Genomic DNA, 21146 nt, shown 5'->3' on the forward strand with positions numbered 1-21146 from the left:
CATCCTAGGACCTCCCTGAAGGCTAATAACGACTATTAAGAAATGAGAGACAAAATACAAGACGAGCTTTATCCAACTGTATAATGAAGGTTCCATTGAAGGGCAAGCAGCTATGTTTCGGTCGATAGAGTATTGGGCATACTCTTTGAAAATCGGAAGTGCATGGTTTAGTCTATTCACAGAGAAGGTTTTAATTTCTCACGAAGCTGTCATCAAGGAAAGGTCATGTTAATTATAAATTGTTTACAGTCTTATATTTTAATTTATTGATAATCAGTACGTCACATGCTGTTTGGAGCCGTACGGATGAGTACGACGACCCAAATTCCAGCAGTTAGACTAGGGGAGAAGTGGAAGCTGTTTTAAAAAATACGCACAAGATTGAACAGGTTCGCAAACATGTATGCACAGCATATATCCATCCCTTTGCTCAATGTATCCATTATGGATATCTACACGTTGTACATTGTGGCAATTTGAACATTCCGAGTGACTTTAAAATTACGCGGTTTGCTGCTATCCTGTTGGTGGACTCTAAATCCCCGAGGTGTGTCGCTATCCTGTTGGTGGACTCTAAATCCCCGAGGTGTGTCGCTATCCTGTTGGTGGACTTTAAATCCCCGAGGTGTGTCGCTATCCTGCTGGTAAACTCTAAATCCCCGAGGTGTGTCGCTATCCTGTTGGTAAACTCTAAATCCCCGAGGTGTGTCGCTATCCTGTTGGTGGACTCTAAATCCCCGAGGTGTGTCGCTATCTTGTTGGTGGACTCTAAATCCCCGAGGTGTGTCGCTATCCTGTTGGTGGACTCTAAATCCCCGAGTTGTGTCGCTATCCTGTTGGTGGACTCTAAATCCCCGAGGTGTGTCGCTATCCTGTTGGTAAACTCTAAATCCCCGAGGTGTGTCGCTATCCTGTTGGTGGACTCTAAATCCCCGAGGTGTGTCGCTATCCTGCTGGTGGACTCTAAATCCCGAGGTGTGTCGCTATCCTGTTGGTGGACTCTAAATCCCCGAGGTGTGTCGCTATCTTGTTGGTGGACTCTAAATCCCCGAGGTGTGTCGCTATCCTGTTGGTGGACTCTAAATCCCCGAGGTGTGTCGCTATCCTGTGGTGGACTCTAAATCCCCGAGGTGTGTCGCTATCCTGTTGGTGGACTCTAAATCCCCGAGGTGTGTCGCTATCCTGTTGGTGGACTCTAAATCCCCGAGGTGTGTCGCTATCCTGTTGGTGGGCTTATGTTTTGGCGTCAACCGGGAGCGGCAAACGATGATTCAGCCTTGAAGCAGCAAGAATCATTACAGGCCTTCGTTCAGGAACTTCACACAACAAACTTTACATCGAACTTGGTTGGGAAACTCTGGCTGCCAGACGAGAAAAACACAAATATATAATGTTGTACAAATGTACACATGAACTAGCACCGCAATACTTACAAGACATATTAACTCCCCTTATTAACAATCCTGATGACAACCCTTATCCTCTTCGACAAACTAGACTTTTTAATCCACCTATATGCAGAACAAATAACTACTTCGATAGCTTCATCCCATCTATGTGCCGCACTGCTAATACTAATGATAAAACTCTCCTAGAATCGAATACACTTCAAAATTTCAAGCTACACTTAGACAAAAACAAAATCCATGAAATGGAATCGGTTAGAATTTTTAAAAATGAAGGCGATAGACGAGCAAATATAGTTCTAACACAATTAAGAAATAAATGTAGCGACCTAAATTTTGATTTACATAATGACCACCTAAAAGACAGCCAAGAATGTACACGTACAAACCACTTAGAAACAGTATCCCATTTTTTCCAAGAATGCCCACTATACAATGACCTGCGTAATAATCTTTTTAACTTTCTTGATAACTGTGCTGCTAACCATAATCATACTTCTATGGAAACCCTAGTAAATGGATGCTCGAGCTGTGATGGTAATACAAATAAACTGATGCTACACCAGATTCATTATTATATAGGTAAATCAAATCGTTTCAACTTATACAAAATATAAAATTACATGATGCCATTATATCAAATATATTTAGAATTTGATTATATTATACATATTGATTGGACAGTCTAGTAATTAAACTATTATAACCCCTGTTAGAGTCTGAATTCAGTTGAACACTGCTGTGAATGTACATGTATTTTCACTTGAATAAAATTTAACCTGCCATCACTTCATATTATTTTAATTTTCCTCTATGTACATTTCAATGTATCATTCATTCCCTATTTCTTTTATGATTACTTTTTTTTATTTTTTTTTTAAGTTTCATAAAATTTTATTCAATATTTACAGATAAAAACGTCATTCAATAATTGGAAAGTAATATGGAATCAACATTTTAATTATTATCAATACATAATTCCTTTAAAAAACCCATTCTTTTATGATTACAGGTACATGTATGATGTAGTGAAATTTTTACTCTTAAAAAACACAGCTTGGTAGATATGACTTATGCAAAATTTTGCATACGGACATTTGGTCTATCTACCAAACTGTTAACTGAATAACTACGCTACTATTACATACATATAATTATGTTGATATGTGCTGATTTAATCTGTCAAACCTTATAAATACAAATGTATGTTTTGTTTGTATGTGTGTCTGTATGTGTGTCTGTATGTGTATCTGTATGTGTATGTCCAAAATTAATTAGATATATGTATAAGAGTTATCTCCCTTTCAATATGTGTAAATTTGCTGTTTGTTTTTTTTTGGTTTAAAATGAGAACTATGCTTATAGCAATAAACAGAATAAGACAATAAGAGACCCCTTCAATCTGAATTATTTTCATATGAAATTTTTACACGTTGTTGCCGCACTATTTTGGCCAAATAATCAAATTTTTGCCATGTTTTTTCCTTACAAATATACACACATTCTTTATTTTTGTGTATTTTTCATAAATATCAATCTGTTTAATAATTCCATGCAATAAATTCTATTATAGATTTATTATTTTAGGGAAATATTGAAAAATGGACTTTTGCCGTACTTTTTATTTTAAGGGGGTAGGGGTAGGTTATAACCTATAGAAGGAAAAATAAACGGTAAAATTCTTTTTTTTTTGGTTTAAAATGAGAACTATGCTTATTGCAATAAACAGAATAAGACAATAAGAGACCCCTTCAATCTGAATTATTTTCATATGAAATTTTTACACGTTGTTGCCGCACTATTTTGGCCAAATAATCAAATTTTTGCCATGTTTTTTCCTTACAAATATACACACATTCTTTATTTTTGTGTATTTTTCATAAATATCAATCTGTTTAATAATTCCATGCAATAAATTCTATTATAGATTTATTATTTTAGGGAAATATTGAAAAATGGACTTTTGCCGTACTTTTTATTTTAAGGGGGTAGGGGTAGGTTATAACCTATAGAAGGAAAAATAAACGGTAAAATTCTTTTTTTTTTGGTTTAAAATGAGTACTATGCTTGTAGCAAAAAATCTAATAAGACAAATATGAGTGCCCCTCATATTTTACAGATTTATAAACTGTTCAAAAATAAATAGTAAATGCTCGAAAATTGATTTTGGAGCAGTAGTAATATGAAAAATGTAAAATTTAACATTAAAACTTGCTTTGATATACATAAGTTTTATTATTTGTCTCTTCCATGATGTAAAGCATATTTTAACATTAATTAGTGATCAAGTTAGCAAAAATAAGAAGAAATATTACCAGAATTCTTGAAAAACATTTGCTGTGTTTGAGCTGAAGTGGGTTCACATGTTCATAGTAACATAATTTGAGAACTGCTCGGTAAAAAGTCTTCAAAATTTCTGTACTAATCCCCCAATGTATACTAGTAATTGCAGCAATGAAGTTGTGCTTGTCCATGACTTTGCTCATTACCCATGAAATACCTTAATTGTAAGTATATATAATTCCATTTCAATTATCTGAATTAAATTTTCTACTTTTTCACTCTTTGTCCACCTATAATATGGAGAGAATTTATTTAGGCCCTGCCTGTTATTCAATCCAATTGACTTTGTAAATAACACCTGTACATATATGTCAATAAAATTTGTTGAAATGAAAATGATTCAGCCTGTTAGAAGACAAACACAAAGGCAAGATTATCAAAGAGATCGGCTAACAGGTATACGTATTTTATGTACGTAATTTACGACAAAGCTAAGAGATTATAATGAAATCTTATACAGTTAATAAAAGTAAAATAGCTGTCGCCACGATAACCAAGGAATTAAAATACACAAATATGCTATCTTTTTTATTAAAATTTAAACATCATGAATTTTAAATTAGATAAGATAACATCGGGGAAATGGAGAACTTTTTTTTAGTGTTGACTCCATTTCAGAAATACGTAAGAAATAAACGATTTTCCACAGGTAATATGTCCGCGAGAATTTAATACCTTTCTGTGGGCGGAAAAATCATATATATGTAAATGTGTGTGGGAGGAAGGAAGTAAATTTTCCTTCTGTGGGAGGAAATGAACGAAATGCAATATCTAAATGTACCTGTGAAAACATGCAAGCAACAAGATATCTATCTTAAGGACACATAACCATGGCAAAATAATTCAACGAATAACAGGGTTATTGAGCGTTAATGAGAAATCACGTAGAGTATATAGTTTATAATTATAAGCGTGTATATGTTTAATCATTTCTTGTTGTACAGACCGACAGGCTCTAATAGATATTGAAACAGATTATAGATGCTGTATCTTATATGTTGTAGATAAAATCAATAAATTAAGATGTCGGTAAAAGGTCCATGCGATACCCGGAGGCTGGTCTTCACGTTACAATATGTAAGGATGTGTAATACCCACGGTTGATAGCACTACACGCTGCGCTAAACTCTTCAAGTTTATATGGGAAAGATTAAAAAGCACACGTAACAATATGGCTTGATAAGCATATAGTGAGCAAGAAGACATACATGTCCTTAATGTTTTTAAACAGAATATCGTAATTGAACAATGACTTGTCGGCGTTCAAATAGGCTGAAATTCCTGATAACCGATTTTTCCATCACCTAGACTTGTTGATAGTTCTTCATCTCTGACAGACAAAAGGATATAAAAAAACATTCTGCTGAAATGGTTTAAACCCGCTGATATCAAATTTCTGGGACACGTTTTCCATATCATTCGCCGCAACTGTTATAGATATGCAGTTTCTATAAAGCGTATGTTACATTCAATGTGATTGGCTACAGTTCTACGCCAATCAAATAGCATCTATTGAAACGATACTTTTTCACCGAGTCAGGTATGGCGGAAGAATTGTACCTGCTGCCCCCATTGCATGATCGTAAGAGGCGACTCAATTTGGGATCTTATCTTTTCTCTTCTTTCTGAACAACTTTTTTTCTTCCTTAAGTCTCCCTTGACAATGCCTCACTTTTGGTCTTCAGTTGAGCGTTCGCCCCTGTGAGGAAGGCTTTGGGTTCTGTCCCGTGGTCGAGACATACCAGAGTCATTAAAAATGGTAGTTGCTACTCCTGCTTAGCGCTAAGCATTTTGGGAGTGGGACGACTGGTTGGCCCGTTGTCAGTATAATGTGACCGGGTGGGGTGTCCTGCTGGGTGTCTTCGGCAGTATGCTTCAGTGAGGTAGCACTATAAATCGGCAAAAGTTCCGGCCTATCACAAGGAGACTTAACACGAACATACCGCAGCCTCCCAAAACACACATACGCACTCACCACACGCATGCATGTCGCACGCACGGGAGGCCGTCCTTAAATGACCTTAGACGTTAATAGGACGTTACACAAAATAAACCAAACCAAAACACGGGTGACAATTAAAGCATAGTGAAGTTTAATCAACCGTGGGTATCCGACGAATCTTAATTGGATCTTAATACACACTTACTTATTGTATAAACAATACACAAAAGAATTAGATACAAGTGTTCACAACTTAGCGATGTCTTCTCCATAATTGTCTACAGTGAATTGTAAAAAAAGTATCTACGTATCCATAGGCAATAAGGTAAAAGTAGTTGTTTTCTAATATAATTTCCTCCCTATATTTTCAGTATTATTTTGATAAAAACAAAGCGTTTTATCACGTTTTATCTTTTAGTTATCTACCGTTATTTCCTGTGTATTGCCCGCATTGTTAGATTGTATGCAAAAGCAATAATGGGTTTATCATCTGTAGATAGCCATATTAGATATCCAAGGTTTCTGATTGCGTTACACTCCACGTAGACTGGCCCCCTGTCTCTAGAATATTAAAATTATAAATAAAATTGAGCTTTATGATTTTGATCCCTAGGATATGTCTGATTCTAGAGTTTCAATCTGGTATTAGAATTTAGCTTGGAAATTCTTGAAAATGAATATACGATGTACAGTAAAATTACTTGAAAGCTAATTAATTCACCTGTGCACGCTTCGTTGTTTCAGCGTCTGTGACAATCCCAGTTGGGGTTTCCCCTAAAGTAGATATCACTCCGCGTTTGCACGCGATAAACCGAGTCATTCAATTTAATATGTATACTGGATTTAATAATGAGTTCACAAACGTCAAAACGTTATTGAAAATGTAGGCTCATCCTTTGTTGTGATTTTCCTTGCACATAAAATGAGAAAATGTGTTCAGTACTGCGGACTATTTTCATGGCGGACAAGGGAGTGAACAGTCTAGTCGGGAGGATCGAGAGGTCTACGATACCAAAGGGTAGCTACGTAGTATCCACCAAAAACCAACTTAGGGTCTGGTGGCCAGTCTACACTCCACGTTGTAGACAAGACTTCTGATTGTGAATATGGAGTTTAACGTAGTCAGAACCGTTGGCTAGCCAGCTAAGATGGTAGGTAGCCTCAGCCTGTGTATCGAGGTACACCACCAGGGAACTCATCACTGTCCTGTGCTTTGACGTCATCGTTGACATGTATTGCCTTGACATGTGAACAGCGTTGATAAACGTTTGGTTATATATTTACTTGTGAGTTTTTTCACTTGATATGTCTATACACAGTTCAATGTACCAGTCATATTTCAGGCGTATACAGCGATGTCGGCACCTGATAACACACCAAAGAAACACAAAATATTACTCAGCAAAATTTCTATTCTTCAAGCATAATAAAATACCTTTTATTTACAAAATGGTTACTTCCCTCTGGCACCTTTTAGATACATATATAAATATAAAATATTGTGATATAATTAGTATAGTATGCTGTGTGAGAGCCCCCCTTTGCGAGGACAACACTAGCGTTACCAATTAAGGATGTGTGTATACAATTTGTGCTTAGCCGTAATTGTAATAAACATATTTTTTGTTTTTCCTCCTGAAGGAATAAAATATTTGTACCATAAAAAAAAAGAAAAAAAAAAGAAAAAAAATCAGAATTTTTTTTACATTTCGTCAGACAGGCTGCAGAAAACTATACGACACACTGAAATTTACGGTGCATATGATGCTTAATACACAGATCATTTCTCCATTTTCTGAAAAGGTAGAATTTTTTAACAGCTAAATCAGTCGATATATGATATCAGAATATAAACTGATACAATCTTACTGGATTGCTGAACAACACGTGTAGGTGTACTTAATGGGGAGAGCTATGTTGTTTTTGCTTACTTTACCAGGAAGAATAAACACTTACTGGTATTTCCGTAGTCAACAGGAAGTACGGGTTAAGTATAAATCATGTAACATAAGGACGAAGGTGATAATAACCTTAAGTTGAGATAAGGATTCACATACTTCACATGTCAATTCCATATTGACTATATAACGCAGTATTTTCTAAAGGTAAGGTAAGTTTGTATGTGAGCTATACATGTATAACTTAAAATTTGTGTGTGTAGTGTAAACAGCTGTGTATGAGAGTGCTAATGATTGTAAACTACAAACTTTATTTAATTTACAACAATCGTGAAATAATTTATATCAACTTATACTAATCGATCCTGTTGACTCGGTTCGGTTTGAGTTTTTTTTTATTTTTCAATGTCCTATCAGTAACCATGGTCACCTATGATGCGTGTAGCGTATGTGTGCGTGAAAACTCGGATGGGAACGCATATGGTCATTTAATTTGAAAGGATTGTTCTCCTTTTTCCACTTTTTGGGAACAAAAAGTATTATATAAACACTTGGGAAGAATGACAAACCGATATCGTCTTGGAAAGTGCATATGTACAGGTAGATATTTATCTGTATTTTCACAAAGTCATACAAGATGTACTATACTTGTATAGATAACTATATATTCATTTTCGTGATAATGATATACTCCAGGTTCCATTAACCAAGTTCAATTAATAACATAACAAAATTTATAATTCTTAAGCTTTAATTATTTTTTCAGTTATTATATGGTCTTATTTCATGACACAATACAAAACTTCTGTGAAGCATATGACAATTAATATAATGAGAAAGAAAGATTGTTTGATAACAATAATTGCATGTATACAGAGAATACACAAGCATAAACTATTTACATCAGTCAGCCAAATAAAGTGTGCGTGATATGTTGCTGAAATGAAATTACTAAAGCAAACAAAAAGTATGCTTAGAATAATTAGCATTTATTACTGGCTGATTAAAAATTCAATGAAACACACAAATATTAAATATTAATTTGAAGTTGATAACTTAACAGTAATCGTTTACACGTGTACAGGGAATATTTGGCATATACACTTGGGATTGGATGATGGATGATAGATTAGTCATCAAATTTAAACATGCATACACACCTAACTAAACCAATTAGTATGTACATGTAACATTATGTGATTAATTGAATGTCCTGGTACTTTATTAAGGATTAACATCAATTATTTTTTCTGTTATACAGTCATGACAGAAAAAAACTGGAGTGTACTCTAAATAAACCGCGAAGCGGTTTATGAAGAGAGTACACTCCAGTTTTTTATGTTATGACTGTATAACAGAAAAAATAATTAATGCTAATTCTTATAATTTAATTTCGTCTTATACACGCCAAGATATTTCACTTTCTTTGGCGAACTCTTTTCTGTGATAAATTATTACGCAACGTCATCAGCCAATCAAAAATGACGTTACATTTCGCAGCGTCAAAAATTTTGTTATGGAGGTATAACAAAATTATTTCAGCCAATGAAAATGCGTGTTTCATACAAAATTAAATTATTGACATATAACAGTTACATTGAATTATCTACATAGTTATTACTCCGATTGACAACGGTTGCTGCGTTGGCGTACTTGATAACATAATTGGTACCGATCCCTAAGCGTATCTTCAGTTTAAGGAAGGTGGCTGTCGATGTTTAGGTATCGTTTGGCTCTTGGTCTGAGTTGTCCTTCAGAAGCGTGTTCAATTGCGCGTTATCTCGTTGGTGGCCTGGATTTTCCTGGAATAACCGAATGATGCTGAAAATGTTCAGGTGCGAGTGTTCCATTTTCATCTTCAGCTTGTTGTGCTATCCTTCGATGTGGTAAGTTATCAAGGGGCCCTCGGTCTCATAGTGGTTCCAGAGTTGTTGGTTGCGTTACATCCACTGTGTGACGATGTAACGCGTGAATGCAGCAGTGTGGGTACGTCAGTATTACTAGATCATCCAGTGAGGTGAACCAGAAATCTTCCACACGAAGGAAGAAAAGAAGGGGCAGTACAGCGACTTGTCGTACTAGTAGTCTGACGTCGTCGTTGGAGTCCGGTCTGCCGGGCTTTCCTACAAATACACTTCAGTGCCACAGCGGGAAGGCGGTGCGGATGAGGTTCTTGGTAGTAGCTCAAGTCAAGAAAAACAGTTGTGGGGTTGAGTTGGAGGTCGAGTTCTGTCATCTTGGTCTTGCATAGTGCAAAAATGTCGTTCATAAGTTGTCGGGGTATTTCTTGTAGAAGACTTTATACAAGTGGGTACATTTGGTCTCCTATCTAGGCATTAAAGGTTGTAGATCTGGTGAAACTGGGTCGGACAGATGTAGAATGTTCAATCACAGAAGAGGGTGTCGGCGCTGCATGGGTAATCACGTTGTCGGATGTCGGGTAGGCTAAACTTCTAGATTGGTCATCAAGTAGATAGAGGATATCTAACAGTGTCTTCAGTAATACCAAATATATTTCACGAGTAGGGCTAATATTTTGATATTTTTCACGAGTGCGCAGCACGAGTGAAAAATATCGAAATATTAGCCACACGAGTTTATTACATTTTTTTATCAACGAAAACCCTACCCCGTATGCTAACTAGGACTACAGCGATAATTTGTAAACAAAAAAAGTAGTTTCCCCTGTCCAGGTGCTGACATATATGTCGGGCTTTCTGATTGGTCAATTATTTTGGTATTTTCTAATCATTAATTTGATTGGTCAAATCAGCAAAAGTGATATTTCACTAGTGAAAAATAGTGAAAAATATCACTTTTATAGAATGAATAATTTTTGATATTTCACTGGTAAAAATGTAATAAAAGGAATTCTTCTCCGACAGTTGTCTATGTCCACTCTCCCTCGAGGCTGATGTCTTGGATGATATTTGGTAGTTGAGTCTGTGTATGTCTGGCGCTGTAAAGTGACTTCTTGGTAGACTGGAATGTTGTAGTTGTTGGACATTGGGCAGTGTGTCGTTGTTCCAATCGTTGCTGCGTAGCTTGGTGACCTCTTCATTCGTAGATCTTTGGTATTAGTTACATCTTCATTCGTAGATCTTTGGTATTAGTTACATCTTTATTCGTAGATCATGGGTGTGAGTTACCTCTTCATTCGTAGATCTTTGGTATTAGTTACATCTTCATTCGTATATCTTGGGTATGAGTTACCTCTTCCACGCAGCGGTACACATGGTCTACCTGATCTCCCGTTTGACGATCTTGATATGGTCCTATGGGTGTTTGCGGGATGGCGGCCTTTTCCAGTAGGGGTATTGTTTACTCATTATAGTTGGGAAAGGTACATCTCCAGTTAATACGTTCTCCTTTCTTGTTCTTTACACGGTAGATGTGTCCACTGTATACAATAGTCTGTCCACCATACTTGTAATAAAGAAATGTCACCTGAATCTGTGCATTTGCCATGTTTGCGGTTGATGGGGAATAATGATAGACATCCGATGCCCTTACATACTTACAAATCAAACCGCCCGGATACTGGCGAAGTTTAATCCAGCCACTAGCATCAGTTTAAGTGGCCAACAATCAAGTTTGACCTTTAATTGCCACCTACAAAAGTGATTAATATTCAAAACGGTCAGCCTATGTGTCCAATCACATTGCTAGATATTGAATTTATTACTTACTCTGTATACAACAGTTTAATTAGTGATGAGTTGATGGACCCAAGACATCAGGTGATAATCAATTTAGTTAATTAGTATCAAGATTGATACCAGCGATACCAAGCCATATTGATCCAGGTAATCCAAAAGAAAACGTGACATTTATTAATCAAAATATATTGAAGATATACATATGGTGATATTCATGATAATTAAGTAGTTATGATTAAATCCTATCTACTAAAATAATTTTTCCAAAATAATTGCCTTTGTGAGTTTGTTTCACAGTAATTAATCATTCAAAACAGAAAAATGTCTTATATTTATTTACCCTTTTCTGTTCCAAAGCTATCTGCTGCACATCGAGCTTAAGAAAATGATAGGTAGTTGTTTAAATTAATTAAAATTGATATAATGAGATTGATTCAAACTTTGTATCAACTACAGGTAAAATCCCTGTAATGTGGGAAGAATAGAGGTAAAAATTGAGTAATGTGGAAGAATATAGGTAAAACACAGTAATGTGAGAGATTACAGGTAAAACTGAGTAATGTGGGAGAATACAGGTAAAAACTGAGTAATGTGGGAGAATAGAGTTAAAAATTGAGTAATGTGGAAGAATATAGGTAACCCAGTAATGTGGGAGATTACAGGTAAAAACTGAGTAATGTGGGAGAATACAGGTAAAAACTGAGTAATGTGGGAGAATACAGGTAAAAACTGAGTCATGTGGGAGAATATAGGTAAAACTGAGTAATGTGGGAGATTACAGGTAAAAACTGAGTAATGTGGGAGAATACAGGTAAAAACTGAGTAATGTAGGAGAATACAGGTAAAAACTGACCATGTGGGAGAATATAGGTAAAAACTGAGTAATGTAGGAGAATACAGGTATAAACTGACCATGTGGGAGAATACAGGTAAAAACTGAGTAATGTGGGAGAATACAGGTAAAAACTGAGTAATAAGGGAGAATATAGGTAAAACTGAGTAATGTGGGAGATTACAGGTAAAAACTGAGTAATGTGGGAGATTACAGGTAAAACTGAGTAATGTGGGAGATTACAGGTAAAAACTGGGTAACATGGGAGAATACAGGTAAAAACCAGTAATGTGGGAGATTAAAGGTAAAAACTGAGTAATGTGGGAGAATACAGGTAAAAACTAGCAATGTGGGAGATTACAGGTAAAAACCCAGTAATGTGGGAGAATACAGGTAAAAACCAGTAAGGTGGGAGATTAAAGATAAAAACTGAGTTACATGGGAGAATACAGGTAAAAACCCAGTAATGTGGGAGAATACAGGTAAAACCCAGTAATTTTGGAGAACACAGGTAAAAACTCTGTAATGTAGGAGATTACATGTAAACCTCAGTAATGTGGGAGAATATAGGTAAAAAGATAATGTATATACTAGTATGAAGTGGACTATAATGACAGCCGGAACATATACTAAGCTTAAAAAGTGGGAGAAACGAGAACTTTCCATATGAAATTGTATCCACAGTGTTGTTTTATCTATCATACCAAACAATTTTGTATCGCGGAAGGAATTTATTCTTTCTTTTTCAAGTTACAATAGGGTTTTGAAATACGATAAAGTGTTTATTTAGTTTTTGCTTTTTGGTTGTTTGTTTTTAACATTTAATTTTTTTTGTCGAGTCAACAGGTTGTCAATACGGTTTGACGCTTAACACAATATACACAGTAACATACAATTACATTTGTGTAGAAAGGCACTCATAAAGTACTCTAGTAAGACAGCTTCGACCGTATTTTCATAGTGAATTTTATGAAATTTGTTGTAATATAAACATTATTAGACATTTTACATATTCCATAATTTTGGATTTCTTCGTCGTCTAATTTCTCTTTGTAAAAATGTTACACTTACAAATTATTTAATTACATCTCAACCAGCTGTCTGTCTTTTGAAAGTGATATGTATAATTCCCCTTTTCTCATTGTTATCGGATTAAACCGCGCAATATGTATGTACATTTACCTTTTGATGTTAATTGAGTTAATTAACTGGTCTGGCCAGGTATGACACCTAGCCTCGGACAAAGGTCAATTAAGCTTATTATCTCACCTGTCTGAAATGTGACCATCTGAGTACTAAAATGCCACCTGTCAATCATTTGTATTAACTCTAGCTTAAATACTATGTGTAAGGTTTTGTAAAATTAATTAGAACCTAGAGTTCGGACTGTACGGGTCGATTTTCGGATATTCCGTAAATCGCCTGCCGACTCCTAGAAAGTTTAGTGTAATAAATACTATATCTTGGACCGTATTTTAACATCTTTGGATTTTATATATATTCTACAAAAATATTACAACGACGGGAAAAATCGTTGTGATAAATTGGTGGAGAATCCGGGTAACTTGCCACATTGATTTGTATAAGTCAAGTTACGTACAAGATTCCTGGAACCTCTACTGCCAAGCGATATTCCCACAAACAAGAGAAGAAACCGATCATCGGAATCACACGGAACTGGAACTACACCAAGACTGCGTTCGTCATATTTTGGAACTTTCCAGAATAACGTTATAACAGTAAGTCAGGATGACATCGTGCTATAGGTGTGGTAGAAACTTTAACTCTAACCACCTGATGCACTGTCCTGCAAAAGGATGTTACTGTTTTCTTTGTGGAAATGTTGGACATTTTTCAAGAATGTGTTTTGCACGGAGCAGACAATACAGCACAAATTGTGTTACAGGATCGTTTTCTTGGACCAGGCAGCGTCCACAAACGTATCGACGTCCTGTTCCTGTCCGCATATCTTCGGACAGCGAGTCTGTGGTGCAGGTAACGCATCAGAAAAGGAACAAATCTTCCTCTAAACGGCGACGAGATTCCGAAAGGCTCAGGAAATTCCGAGACACGAAACAAGTACTTTCTGTTTTACCATTTTATTATATTTCTACCGATGAATTTGACAACGAATTTCCGAAAGAATCTTCCATCACACATCAGATTACCAATCTCCAATCAAAACTTGTACGTGCAAAGTCAACAATTTCGACTATTTCTGTAAAGTGCGCGAAGCTTGAAGAAACAAACAGAATTCTAGAAGAGGAATGTACGCGTTTAAAAAGTGTCACCATCAACAATTACGTGTCCCAAATAAAAGAACTTGAAAAAGCTTTGGATAATAGAAAGAAAATAATGAAGAGCAAGGACGAGACAATAAACAGCCTTCACATAACAGCCAAAGAAAAAGAACAAACAAGTAGACAGATATCAAATTTAAAATCGAGGATTTCGGAGAAGGACGAGCAAGTCAAACAGAAACAACGGGTGATTTTGAGCCTACAAAATCAGCTTAGTGGATATCATGGTCAAACACAAAATAACAATTCACGACAGCAACGATCGCGCATATCTTTGGAGCAACGAACAGTTAACTTCCGGCCGAACTTTAGACATACAGTAGTGGACAGCTAAGATAGATTTTAAACAAGTCGCGGGACGCGACTTTACAGGAGCCGGAGGGATATTTCATAGTGAATTTTATGAAATTTGTTGTAATATAAACATTATTAGACATTTTACATATTCCATAATTTTGGATTTCTTCGTCGTCTAATTTCTCTTTGTAAAAATGTTACACTTACAAATTATTTAATTACATCTCAACCAGCTGTCTGTCTTTTGAAAGTGATATGTATAATTCCCCTTTTCTCATTGTTATCGGATTAAACCGCGCAATATGTATGTACATTTACCTTTTGATGTTAATTGAGTTAATTAACTGGTCTGGCCAGGTATGACACCTAGCCTCGGACAAAGGTCAATTAAGCTTATTATCTCACCTGTCTGAAATGTGACCATCTGAGTACTAAAATGCCACCTGTCAATCATTTGTATTAACTCTAGCTTAAATACTATGTGTAAGGTTTTGTAAAATTAATTAGAACCTAGAGTTCGGACTGTACGGGTCGATTTTCGGATATTCCGTAAATCGCCTGCCGACTCCTAGAAAGTTTAGTGTAATAAATACTATATCTTGGACCGTATTTTAACATCTTTGGATTTTATATATATTCTACAAAAATATTACAACGACGGGAAAAATCGTTGTGATAGTATCACGAGACCGAAATTTGAACATTTGGACTCGATCACGATCCAATGGGATCATCCTGATGTTGAGTTATGTCTGATACATGAAGTTTTATGCCTTCTTCCGAGAAACTAGGGAATTATATTTCATTAGTGTGACTTATCATCAGGGAGTAAGGTCCACCGTGTAGGACAACTATATGATATTCAAGGAACTTAATTTATATTCTATATGTTATGGAGATATAACAACAACGGCTTTATTCAAGTAAGTACTAGTTAATTTTATCTAGAGATAGTGATATTTAATTTTAGGTAGGTTAAGGGAAAAAAAATATGTAAGGAATTGTGTCATTTCGGGACAAAAAAAAAATCAGATTTTGCATATCTTAAGGTTTTTTAAGTGGTTACCATGGTTTTCACAAGTATTAACATCATTGAAAAAAAATAAGTTTACTTATCCTTCACAGCTGCATTAAAATTGCAAATCATGTATAGATTACCACTTTTTGACATCCAAAATCTAAATAAAGGGGAAAAAACACGAATTTTCATATTTATTTCGATAAATATCTGTAAGTTTTCGAACCGAAAATGTTTTCTTGAAGGCAACGATAAAAACTTAATCTTGTACATCCGGAACATTCGATAAGTTGATGATAATTTGTGAAGTTGATTGATTTCATAATGAGAACAAGACAGAGTTTTAACGTGAATAGAGTGATACTAATTACCGAAAGGTACGAATGAGGAAGCACCGTATAACATGAAACGGCACTGGCATCTACGGTTCGCTTTAGAAATACATTCTATCAGATTTGAAAAGTTAAAAACCTGTCAATTATTAAGGAAAAATAATAAGTTTTTAAAGTGAATACCTATTCTGGGTAAATTTTCCCTTTTTTCGGAGGAGGACATTTTTTTATAGCCTTAAAAATGGAAAAAAAATTCGGCTAGCGCCTGAGGCGCTCGCATTATCACTAAATTATTGCACCCCCCCCCCCCCCCCCCCCCCCCCCCCCCTTCGAAAATCCTGGATCCGCGCCTGATCCTGAATGATTGCAAATTTGCTATATTCATTTTCCACCGGGGGGCTTCGCCACCCTGGGACCCGCTGGGCGGCCCCAGACCCCTCGCAAAAAGGAAATAAAATCGGCTTGCGCCTACGGCGCATTACCACTTAATTACGGGACCCCCCTTTCGAAAATCCTGGATATTCATTTTCCGTTGGAACCCCCTACCAGGGCGCTGCCCTGGACCCATTGGGCGGGCCACCAGACCCCCACCCCCCCACCCCCCCAAAAAAAACAAAAAAAAAAAAAAAAAAAAGCTCGCATTATCACTAAATTACTGGAACCCCCCCCCCCCCCCCCCCTTTCGAAAATACTGGATCCGGGCATGGTGATTCATGTTGTTTTACTATAAATAATATATCCTGATTTGCGTAAATAACTTATTTTGTACTACATAAATTATCATGGGATCCAATGGTAATTTAATTTTAATGACATAGACCGTGAAGACATACTAACAATACTGAGAGATAAATCCAACACATCGACACAAGGTCAAGTTTAAGTTGATGCATAGCGTCATATGGCAATTATCCATTCAATTACCCAATGAAAAAGTGCACGCCTATGGGAAAGATTTGTTTCTGAGAAACCCGGCTATCCTATAGTGTCTTACACGGAAACAGGATAGGGACTCTGGTGTATCAAACAGTGGTGCCAGCTTGTACCAAGTATTTCCTTGTTACATAATACAATTTGAAGAGCATTTAACTTTTCTATAGATAAACTATCTAATAGGCAAATGCACGAGGAACTCCTTCGTTTTTTTCTTGAGAGGTCTATAAACAACTGTTGATTTGTTACATGACCAGTTCTGAGTTTGTTTTCGGTTCCCTTGATACCGAAGTCTAATTGTCACGAACTATTATTACTATCGTAGCGTCTAATTGTCACGGACTATTATCACTGACGTAACGTCTAATTGTCACGGACTATTATCACTGACGTAACGTCTAATTGTCACGGACTATTATCACTAACGTAACGTCTAATTGTCACGGACTATTATCACTAACGTAACGTCTAATTGTCACGGACTATTATCACTGACGTAACGTCTAATTGTCACGGACTATTATCACTAACGTAACGTCTAATTGTCACGGACCATTATCACTAACGTAACGTCTAATTGTCACGGACCATTATCACTAACGTAACGTCTAATTGTCACGGACCATTATCACTGACGTAACGTCTAATTGTCACGGACCATTATCACTGACGTAACGTCTAATTGTCACGGACCATTATCACTGACGTAACGTCTAATTGTCACGGACTATTATCACTGACGTAACGTCTAATTGTCACGGACTATTATCTCTAACGTAACGTCTAATTGTCACGGACCATTATCACTGACGTAACGTCTAATTGTCACGGACCATTATCACTGACGTAACGTCTAATTGTCACGGACCATTATCACTGACGTAACGTCTAATTGTCACGGACCATTATCACTAACGTAACGTCTAATTGTCACGGACTATTATCACTAACGTAACGTCTAATTGTCACGGACTATTATCACTGACGTAACGTCTAATTGTCACAGACTATTATCACTGACGTAACGTCTAATTGTCACGGACTATTATCACTGACGTAACGTCTTATTGTCACGGACCATTATCACTAGTGTAACGTCTAATTCACGGACTATTATCACTAACGTAACGTCTAATTGTCACGGACTATTATCACTAACGTAACGTCTAATTGTCACGGACTATTATCACTAACGTAACGTCTAATTGTCACGGACCATTATCACTGACGTAACGTCTAATTGTCACGGACCATTATCACTAACGTAACGTCTAATTGTCACGGACCATTATCACTGACGTAACGTCTAATTGTCACGGACTATTATCACTGACGTAACGTCTAATTGTCACGGACCATTATCACTAACGTAACGTCTAATTGTCACGGACTATTATCACTAACGTAACGTCTAATTGTCACGGACTATTATCACTGACGTAACGTCTAATTGTCACGGACTATTATCACTGACGTAACGTCTAATTGTCACGGACTATTATCACTGACGTAACGTCTAATTGTCACGGACTATTATCACTGACGTAACGTCTAATTGTCACGGACTATTATCACTAACGTAACGTCTAATTGTCACGGACCATTATCACTAACGTAACGTCTAATTGTCACGGACTATTATCACTAACGTAACGTCTAATTGTCACGGACTATTATCACTAACGTAACGTCTAATTGTCACGGACTATTATCACTAACGTAACGTCTAATTGTCACGGACTATTATCACTTACGTAACGTCTACTTGTCACGGACTATTATCACTGACGTAACGTCTAATTGTCACGGACTATTATCACTAACGTAACGTCTAATTGTCACGGACTATTATCACTAACGTAACGTCTAATTGTCACGGACTATTATCACTGACGTAACGTCTAATTGTCACGGACCATTATCACTGACGTAACGTCTAATTGTCACGGACTATTATCACTGACGTAACGTCTAATTGTCACGGACCATTATCACTGACGTAACGTCTAATTGTCACGGACTATTATCACTAACGTAACGTCTAATTGTCACGGACTATTATCACTGACGTAACGTCTAATTGTCACGGACTATTATCACTAACGTAACGTCTAATTGTCACGGACTATTATCACTGACGTAACTAGTGTGCTACTAATCGTACCGCACAGTGGTTTATAAACGCGAACAGGCATTCCTGTTTCAATTCTAAAAAAACTAAAAACCAACGTTTAGGCGGAGCCTCTTTGGCAACATTCAAGGAGAAAGAAAACAGATATAGTAATCTGGAAAGATAAGTGTCGTCTGCTTCATCGACAACTTCCGTAATATAATCGTTTAATGACGACGCGTGCACCTGTTTGTTCTACCAAGGTATGTCGCTAAATGTTTTAAAAGTAAAAGTGAATATATCGGGTTAGGCAAAGGATGAAGAATGTCTCTAGTTGTCTAGGTTTCATATTGTATACTGGGAAACAGTTCATTTTCTTTGAAATATAATTTCGTTGATTTTCTAAGCTCTCTCAATCTTCGCCCATGCTTGCTGATCAACTGAATCGCTTATTAAAATTACAATCTCTTGTAACCTCACATTAAAATAACGACCTCTTGTATCACTACACATTAAAATAACGACCTTTTGTAACCCCACACTAAAATAGCGACCTCTTGTAACCCCACACTAAAATAACGACCTCTTGTAACCCCACACTAATATAACGACCTCTTGTAACCCCACACTAAAATAACGATCTCTTGTAACCCCACACTAAAATAACGATCTCTTGTAACCCCACATTAAAATAACGACCTCTTGTAACCCCACATTAAAATAACGACCTCTTGTAACCCCACACTAAAATGACGACCTCTTGTAACCCCACACTAAAATGACGACCTCTTGTAACCCCACACTAAAATAACGATCTCTTCTAACCCCACACTAACATAACGATCTCTTCTAACCCCACACTAAAATAACGACCTCTTGTAACCCCACACTAAAATAACGATCTATTGTAACCCCACACTAAAATAACGACCTCTTGTAACCCCACACTAATATAACGATCTATTGTAACCCCACACTAAAATAACGATCTCTTCTAACCCCACACTAACATAACGATCTCTTCTAACCCCACACTAAAATAACGACCTCTTGTAACCCCACACTAAAATAACGACCTCTTGTAACCCCACACTAACATAACGACCTCTTGTAACCCCACACTAACATAACGACCTCTTGTAATCCCACACTAAAATAACGACCTCTTGTAACCCCACACTAATATAACGACCTCTTGTAACCGCACATTAAAATAACGACCTCTTGTAACCGCACATTAAAATAACGACCTCTTGTAACCCCACACTAAAATGACGACCTCTTCTAACCCCACACTAAAATGACGACCTCTTCTAACCCCACACTAAAATGACGACCTCTTGTAACCCCACATTAAAATGACGACCTCTTCTAACCCCACACTAAAATGACGACCTCTTGTAACCCCACACTAAAATAACGACCTCTTGTAACTCCACATTAAAATAACGACCTCTTGTAACCCCACATTAAAATAACGATCTCTTGTAACCCCACACTAACATAACGACCTCTTGTAACCCCACACTAAAATAACGACCTCTTGTAACCCCACACTAAAATAACGACCTCTTGTGACCCCACACTAATATAACGACCTCTTGTAACCCCACACTAATATAACGACCTCTTGTAACCCCACACTAACATAACGACCTCTTGTAACCCCACACTAACATAACGATCTCTTGTAACCCCACACTAAAATAACGATCTCTTGTAACCCCACACTAATATAACGACCTCTTGTAACTCCACATTAAAATAACGACCTCTTGTAACCCCACACTAATATAACGACCTCTTGTAACTCCACATTAAAATAACGACCTCTTGTAACCCCACACTAAAATAACGACCTCTTGTAACCCCACACTAACATAACGACCTCTTGTAACCCCACATTAAAATAACGACCTCTTGTAACCCCACATTAAAATGACGACCTCTTGTAACCCCACACTAACATAACGACCTCTTGTAACCCCACACTAATATAACGACCTCTTGTAATCCCACACTAATATAACGACCTCTTGTAACCCCACACTAATATAACGACCTCTTGTAACCCCA

At 36.6% G+C, this 21146-nt stretch overlaps 1 protein-coding gene across 2 annotated transcripts in view; it reads left to right on the plus strand.

Moving 5' to 3' along the window:
• Positions 1-7602: 7602 nt before the first annotated feature.
• LOC117342269 overlaps positions 7603-21146 on the plus strand; it is a 45736-nt gene continuing 32192 nt past the window's right edge. Inside the window, exon 1 of one of the 2 annotated variants that reach the window (XM_033904358.1) lies at positions 7603-7801. The gene's annotated coding sequence lies outside the window, so the exon portion shown is untranslated. The remainder of the gene's footprint in view (positions 7802-21146) is intronic. The other variant, XM_033904359.1, reaches the window with a different exon arrangement.

The sequence above is a fragment of the Pecten maximus genome, chromosome 14 (genome assembly GCF_902652985.1).
Source record: "Pecten maximus chromosome 14, xPecMax1.1, whole genome shotgun sequence".
Lineage (NCBI taxonomy): Eukaryota > Metazoa > Mollusca > Bivalvia > Pectinida > Pectinidae > Pecten > Pecten maximus.